Source organism: Euprymna scolopes, chromosome 12 (assembly GCF_053919585.1).
Source record: "Euprymna scolopes isolate OS-2025 chromosome 12, ASM5391958v1, whole genome shotgun sequence".
Taxonomy (NCBI): Eukaryota; Metazoa; Mollusca; class Cephalopoda; order Sepiida; family Sepiolidae; genus Euprymna; species Euprymna scolopes.
This window is the reverse complement of record NC_136493.1, coordinates 84,609,382-84,627,988: the sequence shown is the minus strand read 5'-3', so window position 1 is coordinate 84,627,988 and position 18,607 is coordinate 84,609,382. Positions and strand designations below refer to the sequence as shown.

General features: G+C 32.8%; 1 protein-coding gene across 1 annotated transcript in view; it reads left to right on the top strand.

Moving 5' to 3' along the window:
* The window catches only part of LOC145291079 (uncharacterized), an 85,011-nt gene that overhangs the window by 11,866 nt on the left and 54,538 nt on the right, over nt 1-18,607 (top strand). The gene's annotated exons all lie outside the window — the stretch shown is intronic.

Here is an 18,607-nt window from a genome sequence, read left to right as displayed (position 1 = left end):
AGATTCACTAAAAATTTGTAAAGTACTTATAGTATAGCCAGGAAATATATCTGGCAAATGGCCAAGAGTTGGAAATATATATGGCAAATGGCCAATAGTTATGATTATGTATTATCCTGAAGTGAAAACTAACCAAATGTACTGAATTTTCTTTATTTCTTCTTTTTTTTTTTGCTAGTGCAGTGAATATAGTGAACAAACTAGAAATATGTTAGAGTTTATGTGAATGTCACAGAAAAAGGGAAGAACGGAGAGACTGACTATGTGTAAAAAACAAGGATGAATATATTTATTAATAAAGATAAATCTGGATAGTTTCTGTTAAAGTAAAATTATTTGCTATTCAATTTATAAATAGCTGCAGACGTGTTTGGAATATTTTATTTTTTATGTGGACACGATTTTCATATGTTTTATCATATTAATGATACAACATGTGTGTCAGGCAGAATCATAAAATAAATTATTAAAGGTAGCATTTATGTTCATCTTACAGTTTGCTAGCAATGCCCTTTAGACATTAAAACCTGTAGAAGACGTCTGATTATATGGAATTGTGAATCACACAAGCAACATAGAAAAAACATTAATTATAAACGTTTCATCACAATATTGAAATACACGAATCTCTGAGGCAATGAAAAATAATTTTAGATAAAAAATTGCTTCTTATCTGTTAAGTTATTAGCTACCAAACAAATCAATATATGCTAACATCGACTGATGTGTACTAATTCCATAATATATATATATATATATACACACTTTTTTCTGTTTGACTCACTGATACCCCTCTCCCCTCCATATCCATCACTTCTCTGTTACTGCTAATTTCTTGTAATAAAATATATCTTTTGGAATAATAATTTTCTCAATGAATATATGTCATTGACCCTGACTCGTATACCATTTCTCTTAATTAATTTCTTTAAGAAAATATTAACATTTTTTTAAGATAATTTAATCAAGGTACATATGTCCTTACAATAACTTGGATATCTTATCAAAATATCTAAATATATAATGTTTAAATATTTTACAAGTTTTACATTTACATAATGTTGATAAATTACAATCTTTGTGATAACTTGTTTACCAACTACAATATTAATCACACTGTTCCTACTATTGTTCCAACAACTGTACCAACTACCATACCTATCACTGTATCTACCATAATACAAACTACCGCGCTTACCACAATTCCAACAACCATATCTACAATAATGGCAATTATCATACCTACAATACCAACTACTATACCTACCAAAACACTAACTACAATACCTATCACTATACCATATCTACTACTATACAACTACCATACCTACCACCGCAACAACCACCGTGCCTACTAATATACTAACTAATATACCTATCACGATACCATCTACTGTGCCTACAATAATACCAACTACAGTGCCTACCACAATACCAACTACCATACCTACCACTATACCTACTACCATACCTACCACTATACCAACTACCATACCTACCACTATACCAACTACCATACCTACCACTATACCAACTACCATACCTACCACTATACCAACTACAATACCTACCACTATACCAACTACTATACCAACTACAATACCTACCACTATACCAACTACAGTGCCTACTACAATACCAACTACAGTGCCTACCACAATACCAACTACCATACCTACCACTATACCAACTACCATACCTACCACTATACCAACTACCATACCTACCACTATACCAACTACAATACCTACCACTATACCAACTACAGGTAGGTCTTTTATCTTTCATTGAAAAATAATCTTTTTTCTAGATTATTTAATCATTTAATAAAATAAGAAAAAATTATTCAATACTTTAGATATAATTGATATATTCTTTCTTACTTTAATCTTCATAAGCTCGATACTCTAGAACAAATAAATGTTGGTAGATTTTCAGAGAGGTCTGGAGGATTCACAGTTACGTAGGGAGTAGCATGGGCTTAATTGCCATAATAAGATGCATTAGACAGATTACAGGATTACTAGTTACAATTATAAATTGCTGGATTAAGAACAAATAGATTTGATTTCATGGAAAAACAAATCAACATATTGATGTTGAAAATTGCTAAATAAAAGAGAGAAATACCGTTTGATAAGTTTTATACTGATCTGAAGGGAGGTAAGTGGAAATTTCATGATAGAGTAGGAATTTACAACATTTTAATTGTGATATTTAAGCTGATACAACTAGTCCTATTGTCAAGCTGCATATCAACCATCTCGAAAAATAAATAGGACCCTATGATTTTCTTTTCCATGGGTCAGACTGTTAACGACATGTACTACACATGATAATAGCCTGAGTGCATAGTATGCTTGAAATTGGAAGATAAATTACATGTAAACATAAAACTTGAGCATAAACACATGTGGATTTGTCAAATATCATTTACTAGATATCAGTTTAGCAATTAGCGCCAGTGATCAGATAGTCATGCATCAGGATGTTTACTTTTATATGATATAGCCCAGAGAAGAAGGAACCTGAACTAAAAACTAAGGATCACTTTTATTTTCTTTTTGTTGTTATCTTTTATTTATTAGCATATAAAAAAAAAGAAAGAGAAATATTGATAAGAACCTGCTGCTGAAGACATAATGAAGATGGACCTCAGAAACTTTATCATTTCTTTTTCTTTTCATTCTATTTTATTTTATTACTAGCAGAGTTACCCAGTATTGCCCAGGTGTTTGTAGGGGTAAAAGAAAAACAAAATTCGAACCCATGACAAACCCTTAGGCGGAAAAGAAAGTGAAAGAAAATGTGAGATCTTACCACTGCAAGACCATAGGAAGTGAAAAACATTGAAATTTAGCGATGTCAATGAAAAAGTTCACTTGCAAAAACAAATGTTGGCTGGAGGCCAGTTAAGCTTTCTGCCATTTCATTTCCCCAGGATGTTGGGAAACAAGCTTCCCACAAAAAGGGAGTGTCCAAATGAATAGCAATCGTCTGATATGAGGGATTTCCCCAACATTGATCAACGCTAATTGCTTTCTGGCCGTCCCGCCACGAAAAGTCAGGAAACTGCCTCCGGTTTTGATTAGTTTAGCTTTTATACGAAAAACACAAACAAACACGCGAGAGGATAGAATAGTGTGAATTTTATAAAAGTCGATCAAAATTAATCTAGATACGACGTCCCTTCACAAATTGTAGATTTATAATCTAGGGAGTATATAAAAAGTTTTAAAGAATAGTAACCCTCCCCTGCCCCCCGTAAAACGTTGTGAAAAAAAGCTTTTGCTGGACATATAAAAACGCACTCCGACATTTTGTCTTTTATATATATAAACTAGCGGGGATGCCCAGCATTGCCCGAGTGTTTATTGGTTGTGATGGGGGTGGGGAGAGTTTTTGTAGGCTGGTACGCTCGAACCTGAAGCGATGGAGGAACCGAAAGTGATAGCCTGATAACTTACCACGATGCTACGAGGGTAGTGGAAGTGAGAATGGTTGAAATTTAATGATTAAAAAGTTAAGTGGCAGGTGCGTAAATTTAATAAGGTAAAACATCACGCCATAGAGAAATATAATGCCGCACTTAAGTTTGGCTGCAAGCCAGTTTCTGCATATTTGTTTGTTTGCCCAACATCTTGGGGTAAAGCCAGCTCCCTATAAAAGAGGGAGTCTCTAAATAAATATCGATTGTCTGATATGACGGGTTTTGCCAGCATTTATCAAAGGTCATTGAATAGACATAACAACTCCTCCTGGTAGGAATGTCAAAGACGGTGTGAGAGAGTATTGATCAACTCCCAGCCGTAAAAAAATAAAAATAAATAAATAAAAAAATAGCAGCAAGGGGAGGGAAGAAAAAAAATGTAAGCAGTAAGCATATCGGGTGAAGAGAGGGGAAAAAAAATATCCATTAGGTGTTGAAGCAGTGGTAATGTTAACTGGTTTATTACCGCCCTCCACACTTAAAAATAGTTGGTCCCAAAGTTTTATTAAGAAACAGAAATTTTATTTAAGAAGTAAAATATGTAATCCGAATGAAACTTCTTAAGTGTATTTATTCTTGAATATTGTTCTTATCAATTACTACAATAATTTCACTTATCGGAATGTAGAATGTAAAATAAGTACATAACTCTTTTTCAATGTTAAACATTCTCCATCAAAAAAAAAGAAGAAGAAAGACTATGTTACATTGGTGCAAACCTGAAACCCCTATATTTTGACTCTGCTCCTTTATCCACTGGTCCACAGTGACGAAATTGAAATAACGTCATATCATTTTTTACTATTAAAACAAAATCAAGAAAGAACGCAATCCCTTGTTGAATTCGCTGTGTTTATAAAAATGGGGGGGGGGGACACGTTAGCATAGAGAGATATCAACCATTCCACATACCAGTTATTATAAGTGCTACAGGGCTTATGAAGAAGAACCTGAAGTCCTACCTAACTAATATTCCTGGTGAACAAAGTGCAAAAGAAATCCAGACAATTACACTTAAGGGAACAACGAGGATACTAAAAAGAGCTCCAGGTTGATTTCAATAAAAAGCAAGGGAATGTTGGCAGCTGGTTTGGCTGCCCCATACCCTGCATTACAATCTTTACAGAAAGAAAATGATTTTAAAAAAATTGAGCCCTCCCTCCACAAAAAAATAGAAAGTAAAAAGACAAGAAATGTGGCTTAGTTGGTTAGAATGTAATCGAGATAAATATAGGATAGTGAAACCTGATATGATGTAAAGAAATCTGGGTACTCCTGCAGTATTTTACCCACCGATTTCACGATCTTTGCCGAGCGTTGACGAACGCTTTCGGCGTTAACGCCGACGAAAGCCGAGAATTCGGAGCTACGCCGACGGTGCAAGAACGCTAAAAGTATGTGAATAGCAACAACATTACAAGGAAAAGATATTACACACACACACAACAAAATGGATAAAATTATTCACAAAAAATTTGGATAAAATAAATCACAAACACTTACCGTAAGTTTTTTTTAAAGTAAAATAAATTTATTTTGTTGAATATTTTTTTTTTTTTGGTTCATTTTGTTTTCCGATAGCTTTTTTTTTGGGGGGGGGGGGGTAAGCAACAGTAATAAACACTTCAATGTTTTTTTTTTTTGTTTGTTTGTTTTTAACAAAACGTTATTAAACAGTAACAACAATGTTTTTTTTTTGTTTTTCTTTTTTTCAGTAATGTTTGTAGGGGGGGGCAACAATTACTGTTTATCTTTAGTTCCGACTGGAAGATTTTCTACTGACTGTAGAGAGGCAAAGTAGGGAGCAAAGGGTTTTCAGAGGATGTGGAAAGAAGCTCCTTCCCAAACCGGGTAGCCTTCCGCGATTTGATTTATTATGGAGACAAAAGGGTTGTGTCCAAATTTTTGTCTCCACATAAATTCGCATAAATATGTTTCCAACAGCTCCCGGTTTTTTGGGGTTTTTTATCGCTAAATTAAATAGCTGAAATGAAAGGCTGTGTATTTTTACTTTGAACAATAAAATAACTGAAATGAAACGCTATGTGTGTAATTCCAATGAAAATTATTCGTCTGCTGCGCGTTCGTTTGAAGCGCCCTGATTGGCTGATAGAGTATCGTACCGCTCGCCATGTTCCGGCGTTTTCCGACGGATGTCGATCAACCCTCGGCTAAGATCGTGAAACCGGTGGGTATAATACTGCAGGAGTACCGAAATCTGCAACGTAATTGTTTTAATCTAAGAATATCTTTAATAACCCCCCAAAAACACACCCAAAACAAATGAAGGTTTTTCATTTCTATCTGCAAAAACAAAACAAATACAAAGCCCCCTAAAAAACAAAATAAATAAATGTAACTGAAATAATCAGATATCGAAAGTTTGTAAATGAAAAAAAAAAAAGAAAAACATGTAATTTATAAATAATGAATATCACCCCCCTTCCCCACCAGATGTATCAAAAAGTATATAAGGAAACGAAAAATACAAGAAAATGTGGAGTATATTGTATGTGTTGCTAATTATTTTTTCATGTTTTCTAGTTGGTTTAAATCCAATTGAGGTAAATATAGGATGCTAAAACAGGATTTGATGTATAGAAAGCTATGATGTAATTGTTTTAAATTTAACAATATGTAAATAATTGTAATGTAAGAAATGGGAAATGGCATGTGTAATTTTAAAGTGATTAAATAATTTATAGCAAGATGTGTAAGTTTAAATGGAATAGATGATGCATAACAATATGTGTCTATTGAACTGCCATAGTGAATTAGGACTGCCGTGTTCGTTTTTTGTATGTTTGTGTATAATCTAGAATAATAGAATGGCATCGTTGCAGGCAATGAAAATAGCCGGATTGTTATGGGGAAGAAATCGGTACTTTTGAATAGCAAAGTGTACTGGTAGTTGTAAGTGTATGAGTGTGCAATCCAGCTAATGTGGGTTTAAGAGCAATATAGTTATAATGGTTATGGAAGTATCCAGTCCTGTTTAGGAGCGTGGGAGGACTTTTCAGTTAGAGGGGGAAATATGAGCTACTTTGTCTTTAGCTCTTGGCAATCGCCTTGTCTTAGGTCTTGGTGATGATGTCACTCCTAAGCAATTAGATAAGATTTTATTATATCTAATAAATGTGTCTGTAACGGCGTTTATAAGTTACATAAGATGGTGGGTAAAAGTTTAAATGAAATAAATTCGTATGTGGCATCTGTCATTGCAGACTTATTACTATAATTATTATATAAATAGTTAAATTCAACCACGTTTGGTCAACCCCACACCCAGCCCCGCATGTAAATCAAATATCCCCATTATAAAAACAGCTAATTAACCACAGTATATAAAACACTCACTCAGACATCGATTCAAACCCAACGAACAGCAAAACAAACTCATCTATAGATCGCCTCTAAACAGAAATATACATTTTAAATAAATTTTAAATAAACGTAATTAAACCAGACCACACTATGACAACAAGCATATTGAACTAACTGTATCTCAGTTCATCAAGTTACCTTTAAATATACACTCAAAATTAAAAGAACCCAACCTTAAACTCACTTAAATAAATAACCCTCCTAGCATTTCAAAATTTCAGACCATGCATACATAATTCAATGTTCAAATTCTATTACTCACGGGGATAATTACAATGGAATGATATATCTACCCAACATCGGATACACTGTCAACACTGAGAAAGCTTTTGGCCTACACTCAACACACCAACGAATAAGGCTGCCTCGTATACCTTTCGAAAATTCAATAAGGAGCAATATGCTTTTGTTATATGGGAAGATTACTTTCTCCTCTGGACCTATTTTCTGCCCACCTTGATTTATAATCCCGAAGGACATTGTACTCCTTCTGATTTCCCAGGTTGTATCAAATTCTCTTTTTGTATAATTTTTTCCATATAATTATCCATAACCACTAAAAAAACTATTTTCAATATTTGTGCTGAAAAGCAAAATAAGCGTCCACTCACAGCTGAACATTTTGCTTTCATTTCCTCTGATGTTATGAGCCATTATTGAAAATCCATGGATTAAGGAAATTAACATAACCCCTTCTATATATTCCTTTTGTCAAACAATAAATTCTTAATTCAAATATATGGGTCTATATGTTGTTGCTTTTTCAGAATTTAAAATTTAACCACCAAACTTACATACACACACATATATATATATATACATATATATATATATATATATTCATACACATGTACATACATCTATACATATATCTATCTATATATATATATATATATATATACATACATATATATATACATATATATATACACATATATACATATATATATATATAGACATTTATGTATATATATATATATATAGAGAGAGAGAGAGAGAGAGAGGGGGGGGGGTAGTATGAATGAAATAAAAAAAACAATATAAAAATATATACTAATGTATATAGATTTATTCGTTTATTCAATAAAGATTATACATCTATTAGAAGTGTAGGATAAGTAAAACTCCTTATACCATGGTATTTCGAAGTCTAATGTTTCTCATCAAAATGGAGAAATGCTAGGTAACATATTAGGGATGCAACGTCTAGCAATAGCTACATTAGAAGTAAAATGTGTGCGATAAAATATTGAGACTGTTTTGGTAGGGAATGAGAGAACTAAAGTGATCTCTATGATATAGGAGGAATATAGTTTTTATTATATAATGTAGGTAGGTTTATACCACATATGCCATGGTGGGTTTAATATATGTGTGCATATGTGCATCTAAACTCTCGGGAAGAATATAGAATAAGTGATTGAAAGAGAATGTTTAATTATATGTATTAATGGGTTATAACTATCGAAGGAGGTTTACTTGAAATAGGGGATTTAGGCTAGGTTAGTATATATTAGTAAGGTATCGGAATTACAGCTTAGTATTTAAATGAAGTATAAATTATTAGAAATAATGTATATAATAAAGGAATAAAGGTAAGAGGGTAAATTTTAAAGGATAAAATAAAAATTGTAAGTGAATAAGATAGAGGATAAATAAATGATAGAATAGGGGGGTTAAAAATACAAAGGAATGTGGGATAAAAAGTATAAAATTACAAAATAATAATAAAGGTATAAGAAGTACAAAGTTATTAAATACAAAAGAATAAAAAAATAAATATAAAACATAAGTAAAAAAGCCAAGTAAAATATAAAATAAAAAAATGAAATAAAATAACATGAATATACAACAATAAGGAAAAAAAATTACAATGAGTGAAAGTTCTTAAGCAAAGGAGTTGAGATGTTATCCAAAGTTTTGAGGTCGTTGTTGAGGGCAAAGTAGTGTTGAAATATATATACTTCATTTATATACTAATTTGTAATTCCGATACCTCTACTAAAAAACACTTCTTAGTTCTAGTCTATTGCTGATACACTACAATCCATCATTAGACATTACTTTTGTGACGGATGCTTCAGTAATCTAATATATAAATCTCACTATGTGTGTGTGTGTCCGTTTTTTAATTTGTATCTTCTCCTAGACGGATGACCGTTAGACGATGTGCAATAGCTCAAAAGATTGCATTTTTGGTGCATAATTTTATTAGGGGATTTAATCGAGTAAGATAATTGCTAAGGGCTTCAAAAAGGGTTCAAACTTGAAAGCAATAACACCTTGACGAGCGTAGAACAATGGCGTCATTATGCTCATACGTTACATCGAGTAAAAGAGAAATGTATTTATTAAGATATTTCACAACGGTTTGAAAGCGATTGTCTCTTTGGTGCAGCGGCTAACGACCGATTACTAGCACAAGTGTTGCGGTTTCAATCCCCATCATTTCTTTTCTTTCTTTTTTTTTTACATTTCGATATTCTTGATTTTTAAATGTTATATAATGAATACACAATAACACTTTTATTAAAAAAAAAATGAAGGAATGTTTTTGCTTTACGTAACGAAAATGTCATATTCAAATATATATATATGATATATCGGCTTATTTGTTACATTCCAAAAAATCACGTAACTAGATCAAGTAATGGCATTTGTATTGGATTTACTCCTAAACTAATTACCCGATCATTATGAATTTTAATTATGTGTATATGTTTATATATTTGTATGCATTGGATTCAGTTCTACACTAATTAACCGATCATTATGTATTTTAATTATGTGTATATGTTTGTATATTTGTATGTATTGGATCCACTCCTTAAGCAATTAACCGATCATTATGAATTTTAATTATGTGTATATGTTTATATATTTGTATGTATTGGATTCCCTCCTAAACTAATTAACCGATCATTATTAATTTTAATTATGTGTATATGTTATATATTTGTATGTATTCGATTCACTCCTAAACTAATTAACTGATCATTGTGCATTATAATTATGTTTATATGCTTGTATATTTATGTATTGGATCCACTCCTTAAGCAATTAACCGATCATTATGAATTTTAATTCTGTGGTCAAGCCATTCGTTTTTCCCTATGTTGTTTGCTCAATGGAGGCCTTGGAATAGTTTTGATGTTCCTTGCCATCTCATTCAGCATATTACATCAGGCCTGCCTGGACCTTGGAGCGATTCTAGCTCTTGCAAAAATGGAAGCACTGGTGCTGTTTGAGTTTCTGTTGACTTCCCTACAAATACTGTAGAAGTACCATTTTTTCTAACTTAAAAATGTAAAAACTCGATACTTATAAGTAATTTTCTGTTGTGCTAAATTTTCTGTGCGTCTAGAGTAAGAATTTGTTTGTTTTTTCATCTATTGTTATAGTGAAGAAGCACCTTATTTCTCATTTAAAAGTCATGCTATTTGAATATATAATGCGATTTTCGGTTTTAATCACTTTTATGCACGTCACAGGTAGGATTTTATTTGTTTTTCATATGAGTACTATACTACACAAGCACCTTATTTCTTGGGTAAGATAATGTGCAAGTACCTTATTTATAATATATAGATGAAACTACTCGATGACTTTACATAATTTTCTGTTGGGCGAACATTTCCGTATGTCATAGGTGAGAGTTTGTTTTTATAATAGAGTGCTATAATAAAGCACCTTATTTCTTATATAAATGTCATACTACTCGAATATATTATTTTTCGGTTTAGATTACCTTTATGTACGCCACAGGTAAGATTTTCTTTGTTTTTTATATGGGTACTATACTGTACAAGTACCTTATTTCTTAGTTAGGATACTGTACAAGTACCTTTTTTCTAATGTAAAAATGAAAGAACTCTATACGTTTATATAATTTTCTGTTGTGATATATTTTCTGTACGCCATGGGTAAGAATTTGTTTATTTTGTTATCTGGGTGCTATAGTGAAGAAGCACCTTATTTCTCATATGTAAGTCATACTACTCGAATATTAAACGGGATATTTGGTTTTAATAACTTTCATGTATGTCACATGTAAGATTTTCTTTGCTTTTTCATGAGTACTATACTACATAAGTACCTTATTACTTTGATAGAATTTCTTCTACACATAAATACATTAAAAAGTGATCATTGTATGTGGTTTTTGGCATATGACTATACAAATATACAAACATATATAATACATTAAATTTATTATGATCAGATAATTAGTATAGGAGTGAATCCAATACATACAAATATATAAGTATATACGTATACTAATCATTGATAATATTCGCTTAATTATTTTAGGAGTGAATCCATAGAAATATACAAACATATAAACATAATTATAATGCACAATGATCGGTTAATTAGTTTAGGAGTGAATCGAATACATACAAATGGACAAATGGGTTGCTAAGGGGGTCAAAATGGAAAAATTAGTACTTGGGGGGGTGGTCATCGGATTTTTATTTGTCAACTATTTCACGACTGCACATGCGTGAATCGTTCACATGACAGCTTCCTTACGTTAAAAATAAGTAGGTTTGAAAACACTTTTAAAGATTGCAGCAAGCTGATCTAATTGTTATTATACTTGACTCACTGACTTTAGGTTTTGATTTCAATCTCAGCTCAAGTATTTTTCTTGTTTTTACTTACAAGAAGTTAACTGTTTAGAAAAAACATAATACTTGTATGCACATGTCTCACTTTCTTTCCGTGTTTTACTTCTTTTTTTTTTTTTAGAAATCTAACGTTACATTTAATGCCAGACAACGCCAAATACATCTGTTAGTTCTTCGATATTTTTCTTATTAAAAATGTTTTGTAGATTTAGTTTAATATTTCAAAATTAAACTCTGTTAAGTCATGGAACCAAAAGTCTCTACCTGCATAGTTTTAAACAGACAGTTCCATTATTATTTCCATCTTGTTCTTTTTAACTGAGTAAAAATAATATTTAAATAAAATGTGGTGTATAGCTGCAGTGTGCTATGATCCCTGGAAAGTTAAAGAACCACTATCATAGAAAGTTGCCACCAGGATTTTCATATTAAATGTACCAGTACCACATGGCCAAAAAGTTGAACTTAAAAGTGGAATTTCGGTTTACTTTATCATTTCTTATTTAATTGAGATTCACTAAAAATTTGTAAAGTACTTATAGTATAGCCAGGAAATATATCTGGCAAATGGCCAAGAGTTGGAAATATATATGGCAAATGGCCAATAGTTATGACTATGTATTATTCTGAAGTGAAAACTAACCAAATGTACTGAATTTTCTTTATTTCTTCTTTTGTTTTTTTTTTGTTGTTTTTTTTGCTAGTGCAGTGAATATAGTGAACAAACTAGAAATATGTTAGAGTTTATGTGAATGTCACAGAAAAAGGGAAGAACGGAGAGACTGACTATGTGTAAAAAAACAAGGATAAATATATTATTAATAAAGATTAATCTGGATAGTTTCTGTTAAAGTAAAATTATTTACTATTTAATTTATAAATAGCTGCAGACGTGTTTGGAATATTTTATTCTTTATGTGGACACGATTTTCATATGTTTTGCCATATTAATGATACAACATGTGTGCCAGGCAGAATCATAAAATAAACAGTTATTAAAGCTAGCATTTATGTTCATCTTACAGTTTGCTAGCAATGCCTTTTAGACATTAAAACCTGTAGAAGACGTCTGATTATATGGAATTGTGAATCACACAAGCAACATAGAAAAAACATTAATTATAAACGTTTCATCACAATATTGAAATACACGACTGTATTCCAATTATATTACTCAAAAAACTTCAACCTGAACTAGCGCCTATACTTACAAAAGTATTTAAACGTTGTCTTAAGGATAATAGTTTGCCATCTCCCTGGAAAATTTCATCAGTATGCCCTGTATTTAAGAATTCAGGTGACCGCTCATCCCCCTCTCAGTACAGGCCAATAAGTCTCCTGTGCGTCATAAGTAAGTTGCTGGAATCTGTGTTAAATACAGAAGTAATCAACCATCTCAACAAAAATAACCTTCTTAGCGACACTCAATATGGTTTCCGTTCTGCTAGATCTGCAGCAGATGTGCTTACAGTTATATCTCATAGGATTAGCAAATCTCTCGACGGAGGCAACCTTTCTAGGGCAATTGCTCTTGACATATCTAAGGCCTTTGATAGGGTATGGCATAAAGGTTTACTTCATAAGATCTCTAGCTATGGTATAGCTGGAAATGTCTTTCAATTATTAAATCATTTCTTTCTGATAGGTTCATAAGAGTAGTAGTTGAGGGACAAAAATCAGAAGCCCACAGTAATAATGCCGGTGTCCCTCAGGGGTCCATCCTGGGCCCAACTCTTTTCCTGATCTACATTAACGATCTTCCAAATCACATCCTTACATCATTTGTAGACATTTATGCTGACGACACTACCATTTATGGTAGCACATCTAAGACAGTAAACGACCAAGTTCTCTCCAATTCTCTCTCCTCTGATCTTGAGCATGTAGTACAATGGGGAAAGGAGTGACTGGTTACTTTTAATGCATCTAAAACCAAGCTTCTCTCTTTACATCATCAACATTCTGATCCCCATCTGGCATCAATTGAAATGAATGGCTCTCGTCTTCAGGAGGCCTCAAGTTTTGACAAGCTTCTGGGCTTGACCATTACTCCTGATCTTAAATGGAACACGTACATCAAATCTGTTGCCAAGGCCGCTGGAAAAATGGTGAGATCTTTCTATCGATCCAGTAGATATCTCACTGCTGATGCAATTCTCTATCTATATAAGAGCCAGGTACGTCCAAGGGTGGAATACTGTTGCCACATCTGGGCAGGAGCTGCTAGAAAGGACTTGTCCTGCCTTGATAGAGTTCAAAATAGACTTTGTAGCCTCGTAGGAGATGTCCTTTTCTCTTCCTTGCAACCTCTATCTCACAGTAGAGATGTTGCGAGTTTGTCTCTGATGTATCGTTATTTTCATGGAAAGTGTTCAACTGAGCTTCAATCTATGGTCCCCCCTCGCAAAACTTTCACAAGAAACACTCGTCTAGCTGTAAACACTATCAATAATTCCCCCCACTCTTTATCTGTGCCTAAACCTAAACGTAGATTCCATGAACAAAGCTTTTTTCTTAGAACTGCACGCCTGTGGAATTGTCTTCCGTTTTCCTGCTTTCCGGCTGACTACAATATGGTTGTCTTCAAGTCTAACGTAAATAAGTTCTTGATGAGCCGTTCCATATAAGTTATCAAATTTAACAAATTTTCATTACTAATGATTATTATATTGTCCAATTTCTACTGTACACTCTTTAACCCTTATCCTTGAGTGGCCTCTTGGCCTTGATAATGTGTTGATACCTATGAAAAAAAAAAAAAAGAAAAAGTCCAATGTGAACAAGTTCTAATTGAATCGCCCCCCTAAGTAATCCAAGTTACAAAATTCTCACTGTTTACTATGCTAAAATCACAATGATTAATGTATACCTATTAACCCTTATCCTCGAGTGGCCTCTGGGCCTTGATAAGTGGTGACACCCATGTAAAAAAAAAAAACAAAAAAAAAACACGCATCTCTGAGGCAATGAAAAATAATTTTAGATAAAAAATTGCTTCTTATCTGTTATTAAGTTATTAACTACCAAACAAATCAATATATGCTAACATCTACTGATGTGCGCTTATTCCATAATATATATATATATATATATATATACACTTTTTTCTGTTTCACTCAGTGATACCCCTCTCTCCTCCATATCCATCACTTCTCCTTTACTGCTAATTTCTTGTAATAAAATATATCTTTTGGAATAATAATTTTCTCAATGAATATATGTCATTGACCCTGACTCTTATACCATTTCTCTTAATTAATTTCTTTAAGAAAATATTAACATTTTTTAAGATAATTTAATCAAGGTACATATGTCATTAAAATCACTTGTATATCTTATCAAAATATATATATATCTATAATGTTTAAATATTTTAAAAGATTTACATTTACATTATGTTGATAAAATATAACAATCTTTGCGATAACGTTTTTTCCAACTACAATATTAATCACACTGTTCCTACTATTGTTCCAACAACTATACCGACTACCATACCTACCACTGTGTCTACCATAATACAAACTACTGCGCTTACCACAATTCCAACTACCATACCTACAATAATGGCAATTATCATACCTACAATACAAAATACCATACCTAACACAACACTAACTACAATACCTATCACAATACCATATCTACTACTATACCAACTACCATACCTACTACCTAACCAACCACCGTGCCTACTATTATACTAACTACAATACCTACCACAATACCAACTACAGTGCCTACTACAATACCAACTACAGTGCCTACCACAATACCAACTACCATACCTACCACTATACCAACTACCATACCTACCACTATACCAACTACAATACCTACCACTATACCAACTACAATACCTACCACTATACCAACTACAGGTAGATCTTTTATCTTTCATTGAAAAATATTTGTTAACTTTTTTCTAGATTATTTAATCATTTAATAAAATAAGAAAAATTATTCAATACTTTAGATATAATTGATATATTGTTTCTTACTCTAATCTTCATATGCTTGATACTCTAGAACAAATAAATGTTGGTAGATTTTCAGAGAGGTCTGGAGGATTCATAGTTATGTAAGGAGTCCCATGGGCTTAATTGGCATAATAAGATGCATCAGACTGATTACAGGATTACTAGTTACAATGATAAATTGCTGGATAAAGAACAAATAGATTTCATTTAATGGAAAAACAAATTAACATATCGATGTTGAAAATTGCTAAATAAAAGAGAGAAATACCGTTTGATAAGTTTTATACTGATCTGAAGGGAGGTAAGTGGAAATTTCATGATAGAGTAGGAATTTACAACATTTTAATTGTGATATTTAAGCTGATACAACTAGTCCTATTGTTAAGCTGCATATCCACCATCTTGAAAAAAAATTAAGACCCTATGATTTTCTTTTCCATGGGTCAGACTGTTAACAACATGTACTACACATGATAATAGCCTGAGTGCATAGTATGCTTGAAATTGGAAGATAAATTACATGTAAACATAAAACTTGAGCATAAACACATGTGGATTTGTCAAATATCATTTACTAGATATCAGTTTAGCAATTAGCGCCAGTGATCAGACAGTCATGCATCAGGATGTTTACTTTTATATGATATAGCCTGGAGAAGAAGGAACCTGAACTAAATACTAAGGATCACTTCTATTTTCTTTTTTGTTGTTATCTTTTATTTATTAGCATATAAAAATGGACCTCAGAAACTTTATCATTTCTTTTTCTTTTCATTCTATTTTATTTTATTACTAGCAGAGTTACCCAGCATTGCCCAGGTGTTTGTAGGTGTAAAAGAAAAACAAAATTCGAACCCATGACAAACCCTTAGGCGGAAAAGAAAGTGAAAGAAAATGTGAGATCTTACCACTGCAAGACCATAGGAAGTGAAAAAACATTGAAATTTAGCGATGTCAATGAAAAAGTTGGCTTGCAGAAACGAACGTTGGCTGGAGGCTAGTTAAGCTTTCTGCCGTTTCATTTCCCCACGATGTTGGGAAACCAGCTCCCCACAAAAAAGTAGTGTCCAAATGAATAGCAATTGTCTGATATGATGGGTTTTCTCAATACTGATCAACGCTAATTGCTTTCTGGGCATCCCGGCATGAAAAGTCAGTATTCGCTTTTGATTAGTTTCACTTTTATACGAAAAGCCCAAACAAACACGCGAGAGGATGGAATAATGTGAATTTTATAAAAGTCGATCAAAATAAATCTAGATACGACGTCCCTTCACAAATTGTAGATTTATAATCTAGGGAGTATATAAAAAGTTTTAAAGAATAGTAACCCTCCCCTGCCCCCCATAAAACCTTGTAAAAGAAGCTTTTACTGGACATATAAAAACACACGCCGACATTTTGTCTTTTATATATATAGACTAGCGGGGCAGGTCCCAGCATTGCCCGAGTGTTTGCTAGTGGTTGTGGGGGGGGGGGAGTTTTGGCAAACATGTAGGCTCGAACCTGAAGTCTTAAAGCGATGGTGGAACCGAAAGTGGTAGCCTGATAACTTACCACGATGCTACGAGGGTAGCCGAAGTGAGAATGGTTGAAATTTAATGAGTAAAAGGTTAAGTGGCAGGTGCATAAATTTAATAAGGTAAAACATCACGCCATAGAGAAATGTAATGCCGCACTTAAGTTTGGCTGCAAGCCAGTTTTTTGCATATTTGTTTGTTTCCCCAACATCTTGTTGTAAAGCCAGCTCCCTATAAAAGGGGGAGTCACCAAATGAATATCGATTGTCTGATATGACGGGTTTTGCCCGCATTAATCAAAGCTCATTACTTTATGGACGTCCCTGGCACACATGCCAGAAAGCTTCCTTTGCTATGGATTCAGTTTCGCTTATGTATACGGAAAAGCCAAACAAATACATGGAGAGTCAAAAATAGCACAAAAATAGCATGTCAAAGTCGCTCAAATAAGAGATAGACATGACCTCCTTTCGTAAATCATAGATATTATAATCTAGGGAGTATATAAAAAGTTCTAAGAAACAGTAACCCTCCCGAGCACTCCTCACTCGAAAAAAACCTTTGCCGGACATACAATAAAAGTGCGCACACACAGAAACACACACACATTTTCACTTTTATATAATAGATTATTACAGAGCACACATTAGTTGATATTCTTTAATTATTTTATTGCAATCTGTTGGGGGTGGTAAAGAGAGAGAGATACAATGAAAATGTTCATGTATAAACATTTTGGAAAATAGAATAATGAGTAATGTTAAAAAAGGTTACCTAACAGAACTAGGAGCAATTGGTATAGACATGCATCAGGTCAGTAAAACAAGTTTGGTGTTTCTCAAACATAAAATACTTGCTGATTGGAAATGTTAAATATCAAAGTCAGATGTACTGGAAGATCATTTAACAGAAATAGGTGCACTTGACATGAACACGCACTTGGCTGAAAAAAAAACTTAACATGATTGATTGTCAAAAATAAAATAATTGTTGGGTGAAGTTGAGTAACATTTGATTGGTTAAAAATGATCAGCAGTACCCGCTAACTGGTGTTGCTCGATAGAAGCGTGCTCCCCTTTCAAAGAAAGTTAAAGTATGGTTGCTGTTGTTGCTGCCCAACCCCTAACCTCCTCAATGTTACAAACGACATTCAGAATAGACATTCCCAACTCCTCATGGTAAGAATGTCAAAGACAGTTGGAGAGAATATCGATCAACTCCCAGCCGTAAAAAAAATAAATAAATAAATAGCAGCAAGGGGAGGGAAGCAAAAAAAAATTGACGCAGTAAGCATGCCGGGTGAAGAGAGGGGAAAAAAACAAAAAACATCCATTTAGTTGTTAAAGATGTGGTAATGTTGACTGGTTAATTACCGCCCTCCATGCTTAAAAATAGTTGGTCTCAAAGTTTTATTAAGAAGCAAAAATTTTATTTAAGAAGTAAAATATGTAATCCGATCCTAATGAAATGAAATAAAACTTCTTAAGTGTATTTATTCTTGAATATTGTTTTTATCAATTACTACAATAATTTCACTTATCAGAATGTAGAATGAGTACATAACTCTTTTTCAATGTTAAAACATTCTCCATCAAAAAAAAA